Genomic DNA, 22,327 nt, shown 5'->3' on the forward strand with positions numbered 1-22,327 from the left:
TTCAAAGAAGCCATTTGTATGGCCAAAGTATTTCTACTATTGGAGAACTAAAATCTAGTGTCGCGGGCGGAGGAGGGGACGCTGCGCTCTCCCACTGCTCGGGTCTGGCCGCTGCTGCTGCTGCGGCTGCCGCTGCTCGGTGGTGGCTCGAGCGGTGGGCCGGATCCCGGGGACTCGAGCGGCGTTCCTCGCCCGTGAGTGAAAAGGGAGATTGTTTGGATGGTGGGGGATTTGGTGATTGTCCGTGACGCCACCCACGGTTGTGGTGATATTGTTGACACCACCGCTGCTCTAGACGGGGATCCCGGGAGCGGTGACAGGGAGCAGCTTTGTTGTTAGTTCTCTCCTCCGTGGGTAGGGGGTTGGTTGTCCCGGGGCCCGGTGATGGGGTAGGGACGGATGGCAGGCGGGTTACGGGGCCTAGTGAGGTGCAGGGTCGCGGGGGCAGCGCTGTGCCGCACGGCACGGTGGTACTCCCTCAGCCAATGATGAGGACACAGTTCTCGGTAAAACACACGGCTGGATGGACGGGTCCCACAGACGGCTGCGGTGTTGTTTCTCCCGGCAGGTTGATGGTGACTGCCTTTCCCTGCACCTACGTACTGTAAACGGTTCCAATGGGTTCCCACCGGTAACCCGCTCCCCAGCTTGGATATGGGCTGGAGGAGCCCCTTTTGCCCGCAGGCTCTGGCCCTGGGAACGGTAGCCTTAGCGGTGGCTGTGTTTCCCTCTCACGGTTGGACTGTTGCCTTCTGTCGGGACTTGACTGCTGGGAAACCCAGGAGGTTCCCTTCGCTGACGAATTTGGCAAATTCACGGCGACTCCTAGCCTTGCCGGGGTCCGTAAGCCCCTGCCAGATAGTGCGGACTTCTCTTTGTGTACCGGTCCAGTACCGCCGGGCCACCGCCCATCCACGGTCCTTACGGTAAACTCCGATAGGCCACTCCTGCAGACGGTCACCACCGTCTGCCAACCTTGCAGTACCGCCCGGGCCACACACCTGGACGCTGTCAGTTAGTTGCTCCACTACTACTTTCCTTCCTCTCACTTTCACTTCCAGAACTAAACTGCACTGTCTGCTTTTCACGCCTCCAGGACTGTGAACTCCTCGGTGGGCGAGGCCAACTGCCTGGCCCACCCCCTGGTGTGGACATCAGCCCCTGGAGGAAGGCAACAAGGGTTTGTGTCTGACTTCGGTGTGCCTGACCGGGAGTGTGGGGTGTGTTGGTGCTGTTCTCTGTGGCCCCTGGCTTGTCCAGGGCGCCACACTAGCATGGGACAGTGATGTATAAATGTTACCATCTTGTCTGAAACTGCTCCTTATACATCAACCTTTTTCACCAGTCGGCACCTCTCTTACACTGTGCATGGCACTGGCGATGCAGGTGTGGTGCAGTGTGGTCAGGGCTGGTGGTGCTGCCCAGCTGAAGAGTCTGTGTGTTTCTGCAATATAACTAATCAGCAGATATAATTACTAGTGATGAGCGAGCATGCTTGTAACTACTCGGTACTCGCACGAGTATCGCTGTACTCGGGCTGCTTGTCGGGGACCGAGTAATCTCGCGATACTCGTGCTGTACTCGTGGTCTTCATTTCTGCATGTTGGCGCTCTTTTGAGAGCCAGCCCTCATGCAGGGATTGGCTGGCAGACCACTGCAATGCCACAGCCCTGTTAGTTGTGGAATTGCAGTGATTGGCCGGCCTGCACAGCGTGACCGAGCCTTTATACCGGCCGGCGCGCTGTGCTCTGCTCACAGCTATCCAGACAGTCAGTGCAGGGAGAGTGTCGCTGATTCAGGGAAAGCTTTGCGGCCCTTTATAGTTAGTTCCGGAGCAGGGCTGCAAACAGTGTGACCAGAAGTCCTTCTCAGGACTATTCTAGTTGTATACAGGCAGGCAGGGTATAGCCAGGTCGGAGTACAGTAGCAGAGTCCTTCTCAGGACTATTGTTGCTATATACAGGCAGGGTATAGCCAGGTCGGAATACAGGCTAGTGACCAGAAGAGTCCTTGTCAGGACTATTGTAGCAGTATACAGGCAGGCAGGGTATATAGCCATTCCTAGTGGTGACCGTATACCAGCCTTCATCATATCTGGGGCTGGTGTACACAGTCTAAAACAGTCCAGATAGTGTCAGACTTCTCAGTAATTGTCGCTCCTAAAAACCAGTTAGGTTCTTATTGCGTCCGTGCTTGCATTTAAAAACAGCACGTGTGTGTCTGTCGGTGGCAGCGTACAGGTGCACGTTTTGCACAAACTATTATATAACGCACAAGTCTAGTGTATAATACACGTCAGTCAGCAGTGTCTGATAGTGTCAGACTTCTCAGTAATTGTCGCTCCTAAAAACCAGTTAGGTTCTTATTGCGTCCGTGCTTGCATTTAAAAACAGCACGTGTGTGTCTGTCGGTGGCAGCGTACAGGTGCACGTTTTGCACAAACTATTATATAACGCACAAGTCTAGTGAATAATACACGTCAGTCGGCAGTGTCTGATAGTGTCAGACTTCTCAGTAATTGTCGCTCCTAAAAACCAGTTAGGTTCTTATTGCGTCCGTGCTTGCATTTAAAAACAGCACGTGTGTGTCTGTCGGTGGCAGCGTACAGGTGCACGTTTTGCACAAACTATTATATAACGCACAAGTCTAGTGTATAATACACGTCAGTCAGCAGTGTCTGATAGTGTCAGACTTCTCAGTAATTGTCGCTCCTAAAAACCTGTTAGGTTCTTATTGCGTCCGTGCTTGCATTTAAAAACAGCACGTGTGTGTCTGTCGGTGGCAGCGTACAGGTGCACGTTTTGCACAAACTATTATATAACGCACAAGTCTAGTGTATAATACACGTCAGTCAGCAGTGTCTGATAGTGTCAGACTTCTCAGTAATTGTCGCTCCTAAAAACCAGTTAGGTTCTTATTGTGTCCGTGCTTGCATTTAAAAACAGCACGTGTGTGTCTGTCGGTGGCAGCGTACAGGTGCACGTTTTGCACAAACTATTATATAACGCACAAGTCTAGTGTATAATACACGTCAGTCAGCAGTGTCTGATAGTGTCAGACTTCTCAGTAATTGTCGCTCCTAAAAACCAGTTAGGTTCTTATTGCGTCCGTGCTTGCATTTAAAAACAGCACGTGTGTGTCTGTCGGTGGCAGCGTACAGGTGCACGTTTTGCACAAACTATTATATAACGCACAAGTCTAGTGTATAATACACGTCAGTCAGCAGTGTCTGATAGTGTCAGACTTCTCAGTAATTGTCGCTCCTAAAAACCAGTTAGGTTCTTATTGCGTCCGTGCTTGCATTTAAAAACAGCACGTGTGTGTCTGTCGGTGGCAGCGTACAGGTGCACGTTTTGCACAAACTATTATATAACGCACAAGTCTAGTGTATAATACACGTCAGTCAGCAGTGTCTGATAGTGTCAGACTTCTCAGTAATTGTCGCTCCTAAAAACCTGTTAGGTTCTTATTGCGTCCGTGCTTGCATTTAAAAACAGCACGTGTGTGTCTGTCGGTGGCAGCGTACAGGTGCACGTTTTGCACAAACTATTATATAACGCACAAGTCTAGTGTATAATACACGTCAGTCAGCAGTGTCTGATAGTGTCAGACTTCTCAGTAATTGTCGCTCCTAAAAACCAGTTAGGTTCTTATTGCGTCCGTGCTTGCATTTAAAAACAGCACGTGTGTGTCTGTCGGTGGCAGCGTACAGGTGCGCGTTTTGCACAAACTATTATATAACGCACAAGTCTAGTGTATAATACACGTCAGTCAGCAGTGTCTGATAGTGTCAGACTTCTCAGTAATTGTCGCTCCTAAAAACCAGTTAGGTTCTTATTGCGTCTGTGCTTGCATTTAAAAACAGCACGTGTGTGTCTGTCGGTGGCAGCGTACAGGTGCACGTTTTGCACAAACTATTATATAACGCACAAGTCTAGTGTATAATACACGTCAGTCAGCAGTGTCTGATAGTGTCAGACTTCTCAGTAATTGTCGCTCCTAAAAACCAGTTAGGTTCTTATTGCGTCCGTGCTTGCATTTAAAAACAGCACGTGTGTGTCTGTCGGTGGCAGCGTACAGGTGCACGTTTTGCACAAACTATTATATAACGCACAAGTCTAGTGTATAATACACGTCAGTCAGCAGTGTCTGATAGTGTCAGACTTCTCAGTAATTGTCGCTCCTAAAAACCTGTTAGGTTCTTATTGCGGCCGTGCTTGCATTTAAAAACAGCACGTGTGTGTCTGTCGGTGGCAGCGTACAGGTGCACGTTTTGCACAAACTATTATATAACGCACAAGTCTAGTGTATAATACACGTCAGTCAGCAGTGTCTGATAGTGTCAGACTTCTCAGTAATTGTCGCTCCTAAAAACCAGTTAGGTTCTTATTGCGTCCGTGCTTGCATTTAAAAACAGCACGTGTGTGTCTGTCGGTGGCAGCGTACAGGTGCACGTTTTGCACAAACTATTATATAACGCACAAGTCTAGTGTATAATACACGTCAGTCAGCAGTGTCTGATAGTGTCAGACTTCTCAGTAATTGTCGCTCCTAAAAACCAGTTAGGTTCTTATTGCGTCCGTGCTTGCATTTAAAAACAGCACGTGTGTGTCTGTCGGTGGCAGCGTACAGGTGCACGTTTTGCACAAACTATTATATAACGCACAAGTCTAGTGTATAATACACGTCAGTCAGCAGTGTCTGATAGTGTCAGACTTCTCAGTAATTGTCGCTCCTAAAAACCAGTTAGGTTCTTATTGCGTCCGTGCTTGCATTTAAAAACAGCACGTGTGTGTCTGTCGGTGGCAGCGTACAGGTGCACGTTTTGCACAAACTATTATATAACGCACAAGTCTAGTGTATAATACACGTCAGTCAGCAGTGTCTGATAGTGTCAGACTTCTCAGTAATTGTCGCTCCTAAAAACCAGTTAGGTTCTTATTGCGTCCGTGCTTGCATTTAAAAACAGCACGTGTGTGTCTGTCGGTGGCAGCGTACAGGTGCGCGTTTTGCACAAACTATTATATAACGCACAAGTCTAGTGTATAATACACGTCAGTCAGCAGTGTCTGATAGTGTCAGACTTCTCAGTAATTGTCGCTCCTAAAAACCAGTTAGGTTCTTATTGCGTCCGTGCTTGCATTTAAAAACAGCACGTGTGTGGCAGTCGGTGGCAGCGTCAGGCTCCATATTGTCCCTGGATAGAGACGTGCATGATGGCCTGTAAACATGAAGTGCCCATTGTAAGGAAGTGGGTCTATTGTAGTATAGCCCTTAGGCAGGGCAGCCAAAAATTTGGAGGCTCCACATTGTCCCTGGATAGAGATGTGCATGAGGGCCTCAAAACTTTGTTCCCATTGCAAAGGAGCGGGTCTCCTGTCATTGTAATGCCCATTCAGAAAGAATGGGCGAAAAAATTTACCACTGGGGGTATACCTGAAACAACGGCTTAACTATTGTAACGGTCACCATGATGGCGCATGAGGAGAAGGAGGAGCAGTCCAGCGATTAGCCAAAGTCCAGAAGTGTGTTACCATGGGTGAGTGGAGGTACATGGCAAATTCCCGTTACAAACTTTAAATTCCGCTGTCATTTGCTGGTGGTGTGTGGTGAAGTCTGGCCAAATCCAACCCTTGTTCATCTTGATCAGAGTCAGCCTGTCAGCATTTACAGTTGACAGGCGGGTGCGTTTATCTGTAATGATTCCACCTGCGGCACTAAAAACACGCTCTGACAAAACGCTAGCGGAAGGGCAGGCCAGGACTTCCAAGGCGTAGAGAGCCAATTCATGCCACGTGTCCAGCTTGGATACACATTAATTGTAAGGCACAGAGGAATGTCGGAGTACAGTTGTTTGATCTGCAAGGTACTCCTTGAGCATCTGGCCAAACTTAGGATTTCTTGTGGCACTACCCCTCACCTCAGGGGCTGTGGTATGTGAGGGGCTGAGAAAACTGTCCCACATCTTAAAGACTGTTCCCCTACCTCTGGCGGATTGGACTTGTGCCCCTCTCGGCTGTACGCCTTGGTTGTCCACTGATTCCTGACCTATGCCGCTAGCGTTTTGTGAGGGGAATGCTTTGCCTACTTCCGTGACTATGGCCTTCTGGAACTGCTGCATTTTGCCTGACCTCTCCGCCTCGGGAATAAGAGACATAAAGTTCTCCTTTTAGCGTGGGTCTAACAGTGTTACCAACCAGTAATGATTGTCGGCCAAGATGTTCTTAACGCGAGGGTCACGAGACAGGCAGCTTACCATAAAGTCAGCCATGTGTGCCAGACTCTTAACAGCCATCACTTCAGTATCCTGACCAACACGATGACTGAACATGCTGTCCTCCTCCTCCTCCTCCTCATCATCTACCCTGTCCTCTGGCCAGCCACGCTGAACCGAGGATATGACTGCATGTCATATCCTCAATTTGGCCAGAGAGTTGCTCCATGTCTTCATCCTCCTCCTCGTCATAGTCCTCCACTGCACGCTGTGATGAGACGAGGCTGGGCTGTGTGTTATCACCCACACCCACTACTGTTTCTTGCTCAAACTCATCGCGCTCCGCCTGCAATGCATCATGGTTGTTTTTTGAGCAGAGACCATTTTAGAAGGCAGAGAAACGGTATGGTGACGCTAATAATGTCGTCATCGCCGCTCACCATCTTGGTGGAGTCCTCAAAGTTTTGGCGGATGGTGCATAGGTCGGACATCCATCTCCACTCCTCAGGTGTTATGTGTGGAGTTTGACCCATTTCCCGACGGCTTAGGTGATGCAGGTACTCAACAACTGCCCTCTTCTGCTCACATATCCTGACCAACTTGTGCAGAGTTGAATTCCAACGCGTGGGGACATCACACACCAGTCTGTGTGCCGGAAGATGCAAACGGCGTCTTAAGCCTTCAAGCCCGGCTGAAGCAGTAGGTGACTTTCGAAAATGTGCAGACAGTCGGCGAACTTTTACCAGCAGATCAGACAGCTCTGAGTATGACTTTAGAAACCGCTGAACCACGAGGTTGAGCACATGGGCCACGCATGGAACATGTGTCAGCTGGCCTCGCCTCAAAGCCGCCACCAGGTTCCGGCCATTGTCACACACGACCTTTCCTGGCTTTAGGTTCAGAGTTGTGAGCCAGTGATCTGCCTGCTGTTTCAGAGCTGTCCACACCTCTTCTGCATTGTGGGGTTTGTCACCTATGCAGATTAGCTTCAGCACTGCCTGTTGCCGCTTCGCCGAGGCAGTGCTGCAGTGCTTCTGTGTCGCCCTGGACAAGCCAGGGGCCACAGAGCACAACACTTAAACACCCCACACTCCCTGCAGGCATATCATAGTCAAAACACAAAATCCTTGTTGCCTTCCCCAGGGGCTGTTGTCCACACCAGGGTGTGGAGCCAGGCGGTTGGTCTCCACCCACCGAGGAGGAGGGAAAACACAGGCAGTGAGAGTTAAGCTAAGGAAGTGGAAGGAGGAAAGTAGTAGAGAGGAGAAAAGTGACAGCAAAGAGCCTGAAGTTGGTCCGGGTGTGTGGCCCGGACAGGACAGCAAGGTTGGCAGGATGTGGTGACCGTCTGCAGTGGAGGCCGATTGGAGTCTGCCGTAAGGACCGTGGACGGGTGGTGACCCGGCCGTACCGGACCGGTATACAAAGAGAAGCCAGCACCATTGGCAGAGGACTTTCGGATCCCGGCAAGGCTTGGTGTCGCCGTGAATTTGCCAAATCCGTTAGTGAAGGGGACCTCAGGGTTTCCAAACAGCCAAGTCCAGATAGAAGGCAACCGTCCAACCGTGAAGGGGAGACACCGCCACCGCCAAGGGCAACCGTCTCCCAGGGCCAGCGCCTGTGGGCAAAAGGGGCTCCTCCGGCCCATATCCAGGTCGGGGAGCGGGTTACCGTTGGGAAACCATCACTACCAACACTTAACTTAGGTGCAGGGAGAGACAGTCATCACTAACCTGCAGGGAGGAACAACCGCAGCCGTCCGAGGGACCCGTCCATCCAGCCACTTGTTTTACCGTGAACTGTGTCATCATCATTGGGCTGAGTGAGTACCTCCGTGCCGTGCGGCACAGCGCTGCCCCTGCGACCCTGCACCTCATCAGGCCCCGCAACCCGCCTGTCATCCATCTCTACCCCATCACCAGGCCCCGGGACAACCAACCCCCCTACCCACGGAGGGGAGAAATAACAACAAAGCTGCTCCCTGTCACAGGCTCCCGGGATCCCCGTCCAGAGCAGCGGTGGTGTCCACACAATCACCACAACCGTGGGTGGCGTCACGGACAATATCCCCAAAACCCAAACCACCCCTTTTCACTCACGGGCGAGTAGCGCCGCTCGAGTCCCCGGGATCCGGCCATCGCTCGAGCCAACGAGCAGCAGCAGCCGTAGAGCAGCGTCAGCCGGACCCGAGCAGTGGGAGAGCGCACCGTCCCCTCCTCCGCCCGCGACACTTCCAGCTTGGGACTGGTGTGGAGGGTAAAGTGGATCAGGATGCGCAGGAGGAGGAGGAGGCTGAGGAGCATGACATTCCGGAGCTGTAGAGTGTGTGTGAAACCCTGACTGAGGTAGGGCCTGCAAAACTTGGTGTGTGAAGGACGTGTTCCGTCCCTCGCTCAGACTGGGTCCCAGCTTGCACAATATTAACCCAGTGTGACGTCAACGAGATGTAGCGGCCTTGCCCACATGCACTTGTCCACGTGTCTGTGGTTAGGTGGACTTTGGCTGAAACAGCGTTGTTCAGGGCACGTGTGATGTTTTGTGACACATGGTTATGCAATGCGGGGACGGCACACCGGGAGAAATAGTGGCGGCTGTGGACCGAGTAACGTGGGACAGCTGCCACCATCAGGTCGCGGAATGCTTCTGTCTCAACCAGCCTAAAAGGCAACATTTCCAGCGCAAGCAGTCGCGAAAAGTTAGCATTTAGAAGTGTGGCATGTGGGGCGTTGGCAGTGTATTTGCACCTGCGTTCAAAGGTTTGCTGAATGGATAACTGAACGCTGCGCTGGGGCAAGGACGTGCTTGATGATGGTGTTATTTCTGCGTGGGTAACTGCAGGTGCATGGCCGGAGGAGGCTTGTTCGCAGGCAGCATGGACAGGGGATTGGCTCGCATGCACAACCAGCGAAGACGTAGCAGTGACATCAGCAAGCACTGCTCCTCGACTCTGTTGTACTTCCCACAAAGTCGGGTGCTTGGCTGACATGTGCCTGATCATGCTGGTGGTGGTCAGGCTGCTAGTTTTGGTACCCCTGCTGATGCTGGCATGGCAGGTGTTGCAAATGGCCTTTTTAGAATCATCTGGAGCCAACTTAAAAAACTGCCAGTGTCAGAGTTCCTGGTTTTCCAGTTTTCTTTTGAAAGAGCTTGCCCTTTGTTAACATGGAGTTTTCTGTTCTGTTGCCCTACTTCCTGTCCATCTGTTTAAAAGCCGCCCCTAAAGCTTAGTCCAGTGCCTGAGTATACTGCTTCCTGTGTGCTCCTGCCCTGCTGCTTTTGGTTCCTGATTGTTATTCGGATCCTCTTGGAAAACAACCGACACCGACTCTGGACTTCATCTGGTATCATCTAGCTGTGCCCGGACTCCGTTTGCCGTCTTTGGTCGGCACTTCTGCCCGGTTCCTTCCGTTTAATACCACTCTGGACTCACATCACGTACGGACATTTTTGGACTTACCTATTGCCCTTTTGTGTCCCGGCTGCTGCGCATTTAGGGCTTCTGGGGTGATTGCCAGACAGTCCCTGTATAGGGGTTCGCTCTTGGTGGTCTCCCTGGGGGAGTCCGGTGCGCGGTCCCGGGAATTCCCTTTCGCTCCGTCCCTGGAAGGTATTTCCTGTATTTATGTTCTACTGTGTTTTTGTTCCGTTTATGTACATATTTGCTGGTTGCATATTATAAACGTCTTGCACCAAGAACTCGTCTCTGGTTGTCATTGCCCTAACGCAATCGAAATCCTCAATACATACAATAGTATTACAGCCAGACTCGGGAAGACCTAACATTTGTACAGGCACCTTGTGTCGTGTTGTTCCGGGGAACAGTTGCCTGACGTCTGCCTGGGGCCACCACTCTGCTTCTTACTGCCTGTTGGGATGCTACGCCTCCCTCCCCCTGTGCACTGCTGTCCTCGCTCTGCATATCCTCCTGCCAGGTTGGGTCAGTTACTGGATCATCCACCACGTCGTCTTCCTCTTCCGCACCCTGCTCCTCCTCCTGACTTCCTGACAATTGTGTCTCATCATCGTCCACCCCTTGTTGAGACACGTTGCCAACTTCGTGAGAACGTGGCTGCTCAAATATTTGGGCATCTGTACATACAATCTCGTCATGGCCCACTTCAACAGGAGCTGGCGAGAGGCCAGAATTTGTGAATGGAAACGTGAACGAACAGCTCTTCCGAGTGTCCAAGTGTGGGATCAGTAATGTCCGTGGACGTGTACTCGGCCTGGTGGTAGGAAGGAGGATCAGGTTCTGAAATGTGCGGTGCAGTATCACGGCTACTGACACTTGACCGTGTGGAAGACAGAGTGTTTGTGGTGGTGCCAATCTGACTGGAAGCATTATCCGCTATCCAACTAACAACCTGTTGACACTGGTCTTGGTTCAAGAGCGGTGTACTGCTGCGGTCCCCAAGAATTTCGGACAGGACGTGCGAGCGACTAGATGTGGCCCTTTGTTGTGGCGAAATTAGAGCTTGCACACAACCTCGGTCTCTGCCTGCACCACCATCACGTCCACTTCCTTGTTCGTTGACAACGCCCTTGCGCATTTTGCAATGCTGTGCTGATGTGTATTCACTAGACTTGTGCGTTATATCCAAGTTTTTGCAAAACTCACACAAATGCAGCGGAAAGCTGCCACCAACAGGCACACACGTGCGGTTTTTAAATGCAAGCACGGAGGCACTAAGAACCTAACAGGTCTCTATCCAGGGACAATGTGGAGCCTCCCAATTATTGGCTGCCCTGCCTAAGGGCTATACTATAATACACCCACTTCCTGACAATGGGCACTTCAGGTTTACAGGCCCTCATGCACGTCTCTATCCAGGGACAACGTGGAGCCTCCCAATTTTTGGCTGCCCTGCCTAAGGGCTATACTACAATAGACCCACTTCCTTCCAATGGGCACTTCAGGTTTACAGGCCCTCATGCACGTCTCTATCCAGGGACAACGTGGACCCTCCCAATTTTTGGCTGCCCTGCCTAAGGGCTATACTACAATAGACCCACTTCCTTCCAATGGGCACTTCAGGTTTACAGGCCCTCATGCACGTCTCTATCCAGGGACAACATGGAGCCTCCCAATTTTTGGCTGCCCTGCCTAAGGGCTATACTACAATAGACCCACTTCCTTCCAATGGGCACTTCAGGTTTACAGGCCCTCATGCACGTCTCTATCCAGGGACAACGTGGAGCCTCCCAATTTTTGGCTGCCCTGCCTAAGGGCTATACTACAATAGACCCACTTCCTTCCAATGGGCACTTCAGTTTTACAGGCCCTCATGCACGTCTCTATCCAGGGACAACGTGGAGCCTCCCAATTTTTGGCTGCCCTGCCTAAGGGCTATACTACAATAGACCCACTTCCTTACAATGGGCACTTCAGGTTTACAGGCCATCATGCACGTCTCTATCCAGGGACAATGTGGAGCCTCCCAATTTTTGGCTGCTCTGCCTAAGGGCTATACTATAATACACCCACTTCCTGACAATGGGCACTTCAGGTTTACAGGCCCTCATGCACGTCTCTATCCAGGGACAACGTGGAGCCTCCCAATTTTTGGCTGCCCTGCCTAAGGGCTATACTACAATAGACCCACTTCCTTACAATGGGCACTTCAGGTTTACAGGCCATCATGCACGTCTCTATCCAGGGACAATGTGGAGCCTCCCAATTTTTGGCTGCCCTGCCTAAGGGCTATACTATAATACACCCACTTCCTGACAATGGGCACTTCAGGTTTACAGGCCCTCATGCACGTCTCTATCCAGGGACAACGTGGAGCCTCCCAATTTTTGGCTGCCCTGCCTAAGGGCTATACTACAATAGACCCACTTCCTTCCAATGGGCACTTCAGGTTTACAGGCCCTCATGCACATCTCTATCCAGGGACAACGTGGAGCCTCCCAATTTTTGGCTGCCCTGCCTAAGGGCTATACTACAATAGACCCACTTCCTTCCAATGGGCACTTCAGGTTTACAGGCCCTCATGCACGTCTCTATCCAGGGACAACGTGGAGCCTCCCAATTTTTGGCTGCCCTGCCTAAGGGCTATACTATAATACACCCACTTCCTGACAATGGGCACTTCAGGTTTACAGGCCCTCATGCACGTCTCTATCCAGGGACAACGTGGAGCCTCCCAATTTTTGGCTGCCCTGCCTAAGGGCTATACTACAATAGACCCACTTCCTTACAATGGGCACTTCAGGTTTACAGGCCATCATGCACGTCTCTATCCAGGGACAATGTGGAGCCTCCCAATTTTTGGCTGCCCTGCCTAAGGGCTATACTATAATACACCCACTTCCTGACAATGGGCACTTCAGGTTTACAGGCCCTCATGCACGTCTCTATCCAGGGACAACGTGGAGCCTCCCAATTTTTGGCTGCCCTGCCTAAGGGCTATACTACAATAGACCCACTTCCTTCCAATGGGCACTTCAGGTTTACAGGCCCTCATGCACGTCTCTATCCAGGGACAACGTGGAGCCTCCCAATTTTTGGCTGCCCTGCCTAAGGGCTATACTACAATAGACCCACTTCCTTACAATGGGCACTTCGGGTTTACAGGCCCTCATGCACGTCTCTATCCAGGGACAACGTGGAGCCTCCCAATTTTTGGCTGCCCTGCCTAAGGGCTATACTACAATAGACCCACTTCCTTCCAATGGGCACTTCAGGTTTACAGGCCCTCATGCACGTCTCTATCCAGGGACAACGTGGAGCCTCCCAATTTTTGGCTGCCCTGCCTAAGGGCTATACTACAATAGACCCACTTCCTTACAATGGGCACTTCAGGTTTACAGGCCCTCATGCACGTCTGTATGCAGGGGCATTGGTGAACCTCACAATTTTGGACTGCCCTGGCAAAGGAAAATACTACAAAGACTCACTTCCTCAAAATGGGCACATTAGACTCAAGAGGCCTTCATGTACGTCTCTTCTCAGGGACATCGGAGTGCCACACAATGTTTTCACGTAAAATCTTTCATGTATTAATCTCAAAAAGTAACATACACCAGCTCTGTCTCACTATTGGGTATGTGCCCTTAACATTTCCGCCATGAAAAATCATTTTGGGGTCATTTTGGAAGGTTTTCTGGTGAGTCCGTAAAAATGGCGTAAAACGCGGACAAAATTGTTCACAGCTGTGACTTTTCAGTGATAAATGCTTCAAGGGGTCTTCCCCATGCTGTTGCCATGTCATTTGAGCACTCTTCTGAGACTTTTGTGACATTTTTAGGGTTTCTCCATGCTGCCGGGGGGTCATTTCACAAAAATACTCGGGTCTCCCATAGGATAACATTGGGCTCGTTGCTCGGGCCGAGTACACGAGTATCTTGGGAGGCTCGGCCCGAGCTTCGAGCACCCGAGCTTTTTAGTACTCGCTCATCACTAATAATTACATATACTGTGTGTTAGCTGGGAGTTTCTATTTATAAATATTTACTGATACAGGTCTGTTTTCATCTGATGCCCTACCTACACTACCTGACCTAAGATATTTGATTCTATCGCCAATCTTGTACTGTCTTAACCCTTGTTTTGACTTATGATTCTGCCTCCGTTCACTGAGCTCTGACCTTGGCAATCTCCTGACCTTATTTCAGACTTCTGACTTTGCCCTGTATTTGGCCTCTCTGGTTTTGGCCCGCATAGTCAACTCTTCTTTGCCAGCTCACTTCACCATTCAAGGATGGGCACATTATTACAAGAGGGCACACTGATGGACATGTTACTACAGGATGGGAACAAGGATGGGCACATTACTACAAGGAGACCAGGATGGGCACATTACTACAGGATGGGGACAAGGATGGGTACATTATTACAGGATGGGGACATTAGTAAAAGAAAGGGACCCCATGGGAAAATTACCACAAGATGTTGGCCAAAATTACTATATGGTGTTAATTGTAAAACAATATTACTTACAAAAAGGAGGTATTACTAAAAATGTCACTTTGTTCTGCAAAGAATACGGACCCCAATGTGCTACCCAGCTGAGGTTGAGACCTCTGGCATAGAAGGTGACAGTACAGATTGTTTAACTGCACAAGTAATGCCAGTGTCACACGGTACGATATATCGTGCGACATGTCGGCGGGGTCATGGAATACGTGACACACATCCGGCATCGTTAGAGATATTGTACCGTGTGACACCTCCGAACGACTGTCAACGAGCAAAAATACTCACCTTATCGTTGCTCGTTGACACGTCGTTCATTTTCAAAATGTCGGTCCTCCTTCTGTGCTCCGGTTGCTCATCGTTCCCGAGGCAGCACACATCGCTACGTGTGACACCCCGGGAACGATAAACTGCAGCTCACCTGCGTCCCGCCGGCAATGCGGAAGGAAGGGGGTGGGCGCGATGTTATGTCCCGCTCATCTCCGCCCCTCCGCTTCTATTGGCCGGCGGCTGTGTGACATCGCTGTGACGCCGAACGTCCCTCCCCCTTCAGGAAGAGGATGTTTGCCAACCACAGTGAGGTCATGCGGGAGGTAAGTACGTGTGACGGCGACTACCGACTTTGTGCGCCACGGGCAATGAATTGCCCGTGATGCACAAACGACGGGGGCGGGTGCGATCGCTCATGCGATCACACGATATATCGTCTTGTGTGACGCCGGCATAAGTGAACATTTGGAGGAATATAAATTAGGGTATGTGTGAGTATCAGGAATGAAGTATCCGTTAGCAAAAGACCTGCAGGCCATATGAATATGATGTAGTGTCATGAAGTTATAAGTGAGGTTCATGGAAGAGTCCAGCTTTTCAAAATGTTTCTGTGAAATATACATTGAAGTATTGAGCGCCACCTATGTTATAGACTTAAAAGTTGCAAACTTCTTGTAGGTAGTCTGGCTGCTGGCCAGGTAGGGTATATGCTGCTAAAGACAAAGAGGTTGTAAGCAGGAATGTTGCCATTAGATGCTACTAGTGAAGGCTTCAATTGAAGTAGCCCAGTCTCTGGGATGCCAATCTGCCATTCACGATAAAGAGGACATGTTTAGGGTATTGGATACATTACTATTCCTCTGAGTTGGTCCACTTCTGTGGAGCAGTTTATTATACATAATGCAGTTACTGATGATACTGATAAGGACACATATAGAAAAATACATCTAGAGTTTAAGTCAATGTTGAAAGTTGAGGTGGGTGCAGTACCAGCACGGCCTGTGATCAAGAGTGCCATTGTTTATCAGACTCTTGTGACATCCAGTCTTGTGCCAGCTCTCTGCTGTTAGGCACCATTGCTTTGAGTTATTTAGCAAGTCTGGAGGTGAAGGGGGTGGTGGGTGGAATGATGGCAGCGCTGAGTCACTGCAGGGTGGTGGGTCTGAGACGATCTTGTCATTCTAATAACAGAGCATACTGTTCTGCTCCGAGTCTCTGCCACTGGGTGGCTAGAACGTCAATATAGTACACGCTTACCCTCCTCCTGATAATTCATGTATATTGACATTATCGCTCAGCAGACCAATTCCTGAACACAACACTATATTTAAATCTTCACCTGATTCTTAAGTTCCTTGCAACTTAAGTTTAATTTCTAATTCTGGTGTCATACTACTGACTGTAATACCCAACCAAGCTGGAATTCAGAACCTGTTCTTTCTTTCCCTTGGATTGCTACGTGTTGATGACTGATCAGTCCCTATTTTGCTTGCAAATTTGAACTCTGATTCTGCCATACTAATCTTTGGTTATTCTCCTTATAATTTTGTCACTATTTACTGACTATTCTACCACCAACTTGCTTCACCAGCGAGCAGCTTCTCTGAGGATACAACTCAGGGGCGTTCACAACCAAGGCTAGATTCCTGTACAGAGGTATAAGATTGAAGACTAAGGACTCCTTGGTAAAGAGTTCCCTTGAACCTGCTAAGATAAGTGGTTAGTGCCAACACTGTCCTTAAAGGCTATTTTTAGAGTTTCGATAAAACTCCATGAACAGTCCCCCTGTAACAACTTTTTATAACCCTGGAAAAACAGACTTGGTTTCCTCCATATAATAAAATATTGAATTCACAGATTCACTGCCAGTGAAGGACTCATACACTGTAGCATCTCTGTGCCAACTTTGAGATATGAGCTGGGATTTTAAAACAGAAGCAGAAAAGTAGCTTAATCTTTTTTAAATTTAGCTAAAAAAAAAAAAAGATTTAGTAAAAATCATCTTTAATCATACCTTAGCATAAACCCATTATCTGACATTACCAGATTACCGTCATCAAGAAAAGCAAAAATAACCTGACTGACCAAATAAAATCTGTCTTATATGTCTCATCTTAGAGTAGGTAGGTTTTCTCACATATGTAGAACTACATTTTTTAGGACACATGGAATTATAGCTTCCCATTCACCGGATAAGACTGTGTCAGGAGAAATTAAAATTAAATAAAAGAAATTTAAGAAAGAAACACTTCGCTCGTGTAAAGGACATTAGAGTTATGGAACGGCTGACAGCATTGATCCATGATACAATGGATAACTTCGTCTCGACTTGGACCCCCTGGGATGTTCTTATGGACATATAAGATCTAACGGACCGGCTTGATGTTCCCCGTCCGGAGCCCCTATAAGAATTTGAAGCCAGGAACTGGATGGTATGAGATTACTCTAACTCTGGGGATTGCTCACTCTAAACCAATATAGCCTCCAATTGAGCGTCTGTTGATTTAGGTTTACCTCGATGTGTATATCTTTGATGCTATACTCAGTTCCATATACCTGAATAGTAATTCTTCTCTCTGTAATACTTATACTGTTATAAAAAAAACTTCAAAAATAAAAAGTTGAAAAAGAAAGAAACACTTCAGTAGATCTATGTTTCATACCCTATGGTCTTGGAAATATACTTATTTTCAGAAAGTAACTAACAATATACACCATGTAGAATATTATGCTTCAAACTATTCTATTGGTATGAGAAATCCTATTCCAAAAGTGCACACAATAATTTAAATAATAATATTTTGGGTGTCATAGCCTTTGTCAGGCATTCTACGATAAATGTAGGCCTCTATAGAGAGTCAGCAGTCCATGGTCCAAGGTGGTTCCGCCTTTGGTAGACCAGTGGGCTATATCCAGTGTCTACATTTAGTATAGCCATGGTTCTATTAATCCAATAGAGGTCAAAGTGGTATATTTTTTCTAGCTTTCAGGGTTGTATGGGTCAATATATCCATTTTCAACTGCAGATTGCTCTTTACTGTACACAGGTACAAACGTCAGGTTGAGATGCAAAAAATAAGCCGTCACTGAGTCTCAGATCCCAAAAAACGAGAACGCTACGGGTTTGGAAAATGGCGCAAAACGTGCGCCACTTTTTTTGGACAAGCTTGTGATTTTTTTTTAACCCCTTAGATACAAGTAAACCTATACATGTTTGGTGTCTAGAAACTCGCACTGACCTCAGGCATCACATAGATACATCAGTTTTACCATATAGTGAACACAGTGAATAAAATATTCCAAAAACTATTGTACGATCACACTTTTTTTGCAATTTTTCCGCACTTGGAATTTTTTGCCGTTTTCTAGTACACTATATGGTAAAACTTATGGTTCCATTTAAAAGTCCAATCGTCCTGCAAAAAACAAGCCCTTATATGGCAAGATTGATGGAAAAATAAAAATGTTACGGCTCTCGGAAGAAGGGGAGCAAAAAACAAAAACGCAAAAATGGAAAGTGTCCGGGGGCTGAAGGGGTTAAATAAACGTGATTTTTATTTTAATATTTGCAAGACATTCATATAAAAAATAGAAAAACAAGGGAGACCACCAAGAAGTGCAATTGCATATTATTGTCCCTAGGGCTTGACATCCTTGGGTCTAATGGTTGGTCCACTCAGAACAGGCCTTGTCATGGTTAACCAAAGAAGTTGAGTACACATGCTCAGTGTCATATCCAGGTTGTCTTTTCAAAATAGACGTATGATTGCTGCCAGCATTGCTACAGAGGTTAAAGGGGGGTGGGGATCAGCCTGCCAGTGCTCAGATCATACACCATATGATCCGTATTAAAATGGTCTGCATGGATTTTGTCCCAGAAGGAAGCCTCTTCTAAAGTTGATGCACATCACAGCTCACAAACAGGTTTCTGAAGACAAGCTGACTAGGGACATGAATTACTGCCACCATATCTTGAGGTCTGATGAGACCAAGATAAAGCGTGTGTGGTGGCAACCAGGTGTGGAGTACAAAGATAAGTGTGACTTAGCTACAATCAAACATGGTGGTGGGAGTGTCATGGTTTATGTTTGCATGAGTATTGCTGGCTGTGGGGAGCTACAGTTTATTGAGGGAACCATGAATGATAACATGTACTGTGACATACTGAAGTAGAGCAAGACCCATTCCCTACAGAAACTGTGGCAAAGGGCAGTATTCCAACATGATAACCACCTCAAACACACCTCCAAAACAGCAAAAAAATGCGAACACACTGGTCCAAGATATAATGCAGAATTATTTTATTGTGGTTTATATGGTTAGATACACCACAGAATAAGAAAGCGGGACGCCCCTTGATGCAGGCTCCTGCCGAAATGCGCATCGGGCGCATTTCCTCCACGGGTACTCTCTAACAAGGTAAATATTCTTCCACTCCTGTATTGATTATGTTTTGTAGCCACCAGAGACTACATATATTTCCATTCCCTTGATTGTGCTGCATTTCCACCACCAATGGGGTGATATTGATTCTTCCCTAGTATAATCTGATTATAATATTTGCCTAATCCGATTAGTCACATCCCATGTACTTTCTCTGGCGTGTTTTAGACCCCTATTGGTTCTCCATTGATTAAAAAATAATCACATATTGGAACTATAGGCCTTCTTATTTCTGGAGTGTCCAACTATATATACATATTGGAACTATAGGCTTTCCCTTTGTGGTGTGTCTAACCATCTATACATATTGGAACTATAGGTTTTCTCATTCTGTGGTGTATCTAACCATATATACATATTGGAACTGATATAGGTGTTCTGTCTCAAAAGTCAGCTTATGGGATCACCAGTGAGGTCCATTAGAATTAGGCCTCTTCAGGCCTAATCAATATCGAGCGCTCGGAGAAAAGACCTGCATTCATGTGAGCATGATCAGTTTTCTGTTTATTTAGCCAATGCACAGATAATTTATACCATTTACAGCGAGATAATTCAAGCGACTTTCGACTAACAAGATGTTTTTTACTATAATGCTGCATTATATCATGCTATGTTCCCCCTTGTTCACCTTTGTATGACTTCCCTTATGATGAAATATTTCTTTATTGTATATTCACTTTTTTCTGTTTTTTGTTTTCTGTTTATCTTGCCAGTCTGATAGATCCCTTGATAAAGGTCTGGTGTAGACCGATACGTTGGGACAGACTTCATTTCTTGATTTAATAAAAACGCATTCAGCACCACCCGAGACTTTATGCATTTTTTCTAAGGAGTGCTGGAGTTATATGTATTTTTCTGAGGTTGATTTTTCTCCAGAGCACCCAACTAGATAGTGAGCCAGACTTGTTTTTCCTTTGGAGAAAAGCAGAAGTTCTATGTTATTTTTCTCTGACTTAACTGCAGGGGAAAATAAGGAAGTTGTTATATACGCTGGATATATGGATATATATGGTTATATCTGCAGGTGAGATCAGCCACCTGGATGGTGTATATAGTGTCCTTATTGTTATGTTTACTTGTGTTTACCTGTTGAAATGTCTGTTTATTTGCAGCAAGCGGAGTACTTGTGGCTGCCTGAAAAAGAGGAAGTTCTATGTGCTTTGTTCGTACTTACTGGTTTACGGAAAAAGAGGAAGTAGTGTCACGAGAATGTACTTTGATATATTGAAGCTGTTTCTTCTTTGAGTGTATGAGAAACTTGGAAAAGTATGCTGTTTATACTGTTTATGTATATAGTCGAGATACACTGGTGTGTGACGTGTCCGGTCGATAGTCAGTAATTGATAAATCTAAAGGGCAGGTACAGCGTCATGGTGAGACCCTGACTGTATCCTGGTGCGTCTTACAGGGAGAGGAGACGATAGGGGGATTGGTTTTGGCCGGTACAGAGTCATGGTGAGACCCTGACTGTATCTGGTGGAATTTGATGTGTTCTCCGCGATCCTAGGTAGGAGGAACATTGGCAGAATCCCTTGACTTTGGTTTTAAACAGTATTATTGATGTTCTGGACGGACCGTTCAAAGAAGGTGTATATAGTGTGAACAGAGGTTACTAAAAACATGAAGTAAGAGATAGTGAGGGTGAATTTAGTTTCTATCACCCACGTGACACTTCTTCCTGGTAGGACAACCCGTTTGTGTTGTGGTTTGTGGACTGAGGTAGAAATTCTGTGTATTCTGTGGATGTGTATAGTTGCTGGTCCAGGAGAGAAAGTGCACTACGGCACAGACCAGACATCCAGGTTGACATGTTAGTTTTAGGTCGTGTACCCTTTAAGCATGGGGTCTAATCAGTCCACACCTGTCAAGTTAACGGCAGATGAATTAGTAAGCGAGCAAAAAGGTAAAAAGTATATTAAAAATATGAAGTCGCTCCTTCAGGGATCACTATCACGAGGGAGATTAGAGGAGCAAGAATGGAAAGATAAAGATCTCCTTATGGATGCTGAGGCATGGTATAGAATGTCAAAAGGTGTTAGAAAATTGGCATGGAAAGAGCAATGGGATGGAGATAGTAGATATTTCTATATTGCACCAGCTCAGAAAATGGCACCTCAGGAAGTGGCCAAGCCCATTAGGAAACAATGCCCCCCTCCTTATAAGTCATCCCCAGAGGGTTGGACTTGTGTAGTTTGTCCCCCTGCCCACCAAACGCCCTCCCTAGTCGACCCTGACCACCATTAGGTCTACCGTCGAGATGAGGGCAGTTACAGGGTCCCTAGTTACAGGGTCAGCCCAGGGGTCCCTATATAATCCGTATTCCCAGTGACAGATTGAATACCTCCTGAATGTAGATGTCACAATACATGTCACTCCCTCCCAGGCCTCTTCAGACGCCATTTTTGACCAACACCTACTTCCTCTTTTAGCGGCTGTTTCTTATCGGTAATTATCTTTAGTGGACGTTTTAACTCAGACACTACATAGTTCATCTTTTGACGCCATTTTAGTCCAGCCGACACCCAGTTCCCCATTTTTGTTTCAGCAGCCACAGCCACTGCTCTGTTTATTGCTGACATAGCAGGGACTGCAGAGGGGGGAGACAGGGACCTGAAACACACACACTCCACACTCCAATCCTTTTGCATTTTTGTTTTTGCTGTATCTAGTATACAGTTTAGTAGACCATATAGACTGCTCACTATTAGTCCTGGTGGACAGTGAATATTTTTCTGCCTATGGCCGTTGATGCTTAGCCTGGTTTGAGATATTCTCACTTGTATGTTATCCTACCTGGTATCTTGCACAAGAGTTCCCTGATAGAGAGGGTGGAGGTTCATGTGGTCCCAAGGGGACATTGATCATCAGGAGTTGACATCTATTAGAGTTTTCATTGGCAGCACCCAGTAATCCTTTGTGTCTTAGTTTGCAGGGTCTGACAGGAGAGAGGGATACGCTGGAGGCTCGGCCCTGACCACCATCAGGTCTACCGTCGGGATGAGGGAGAGTGCAGTGCCCCCAGTTACAGGGTCAGCACAGGAGAGATAGAGTAGATACGCTCCACTGCTTTTTCCTAGTTGTGTATATGTAGTCAGGGGGTGCTGCTTGCTAGTTTCCAAACACTCTTGTGCTCTTCTCTTTCCCCGGGGTTTTAGGGGATCTTCGTTTTTAGAATTTCAGTGTTCTCCTGACCCCAAGTTACACTCATTGCTCTTTCCTCCAAACCTAGGTATAGTCCTTTGTATCAGGTCTCCGAGAGCCCATATGCAAACAACTACAGCTGGTAACTCCTGAGTTACAGTCACAGTCACCTGAAGAGTATCATCACGTCATCTCCAGCCCAGAAGTCATTCTACCTGTTTACCATGGAGGAAGACAGCAGCCCTTTGAACACTACTCAGCCAGATTGAACACCTACCTAAAGCACCAGTTGAAGATCAGTGCCCGTATGACATCACTGCTCCCTGACAAAGTCACCATCT

The sequence above is a fragment of the Anomaloglossus baeobatrachus genome, chromosome 5 (genome assembly GCF_048569485.1).
Source record: "Anomaloglossus baeobatrachus isolate aAnoBae1 chromosome 5, aAnoBae1.hap1, whole genome shotgun sequence".
In the NCBI taxonomy this organism is placed as follows: Eukaryota; Metazoa; Chordata; class Amphibia; order Anura; family Aromobatidae; genus Anomaloglossus; species Anomaloglossus baeobatrachus.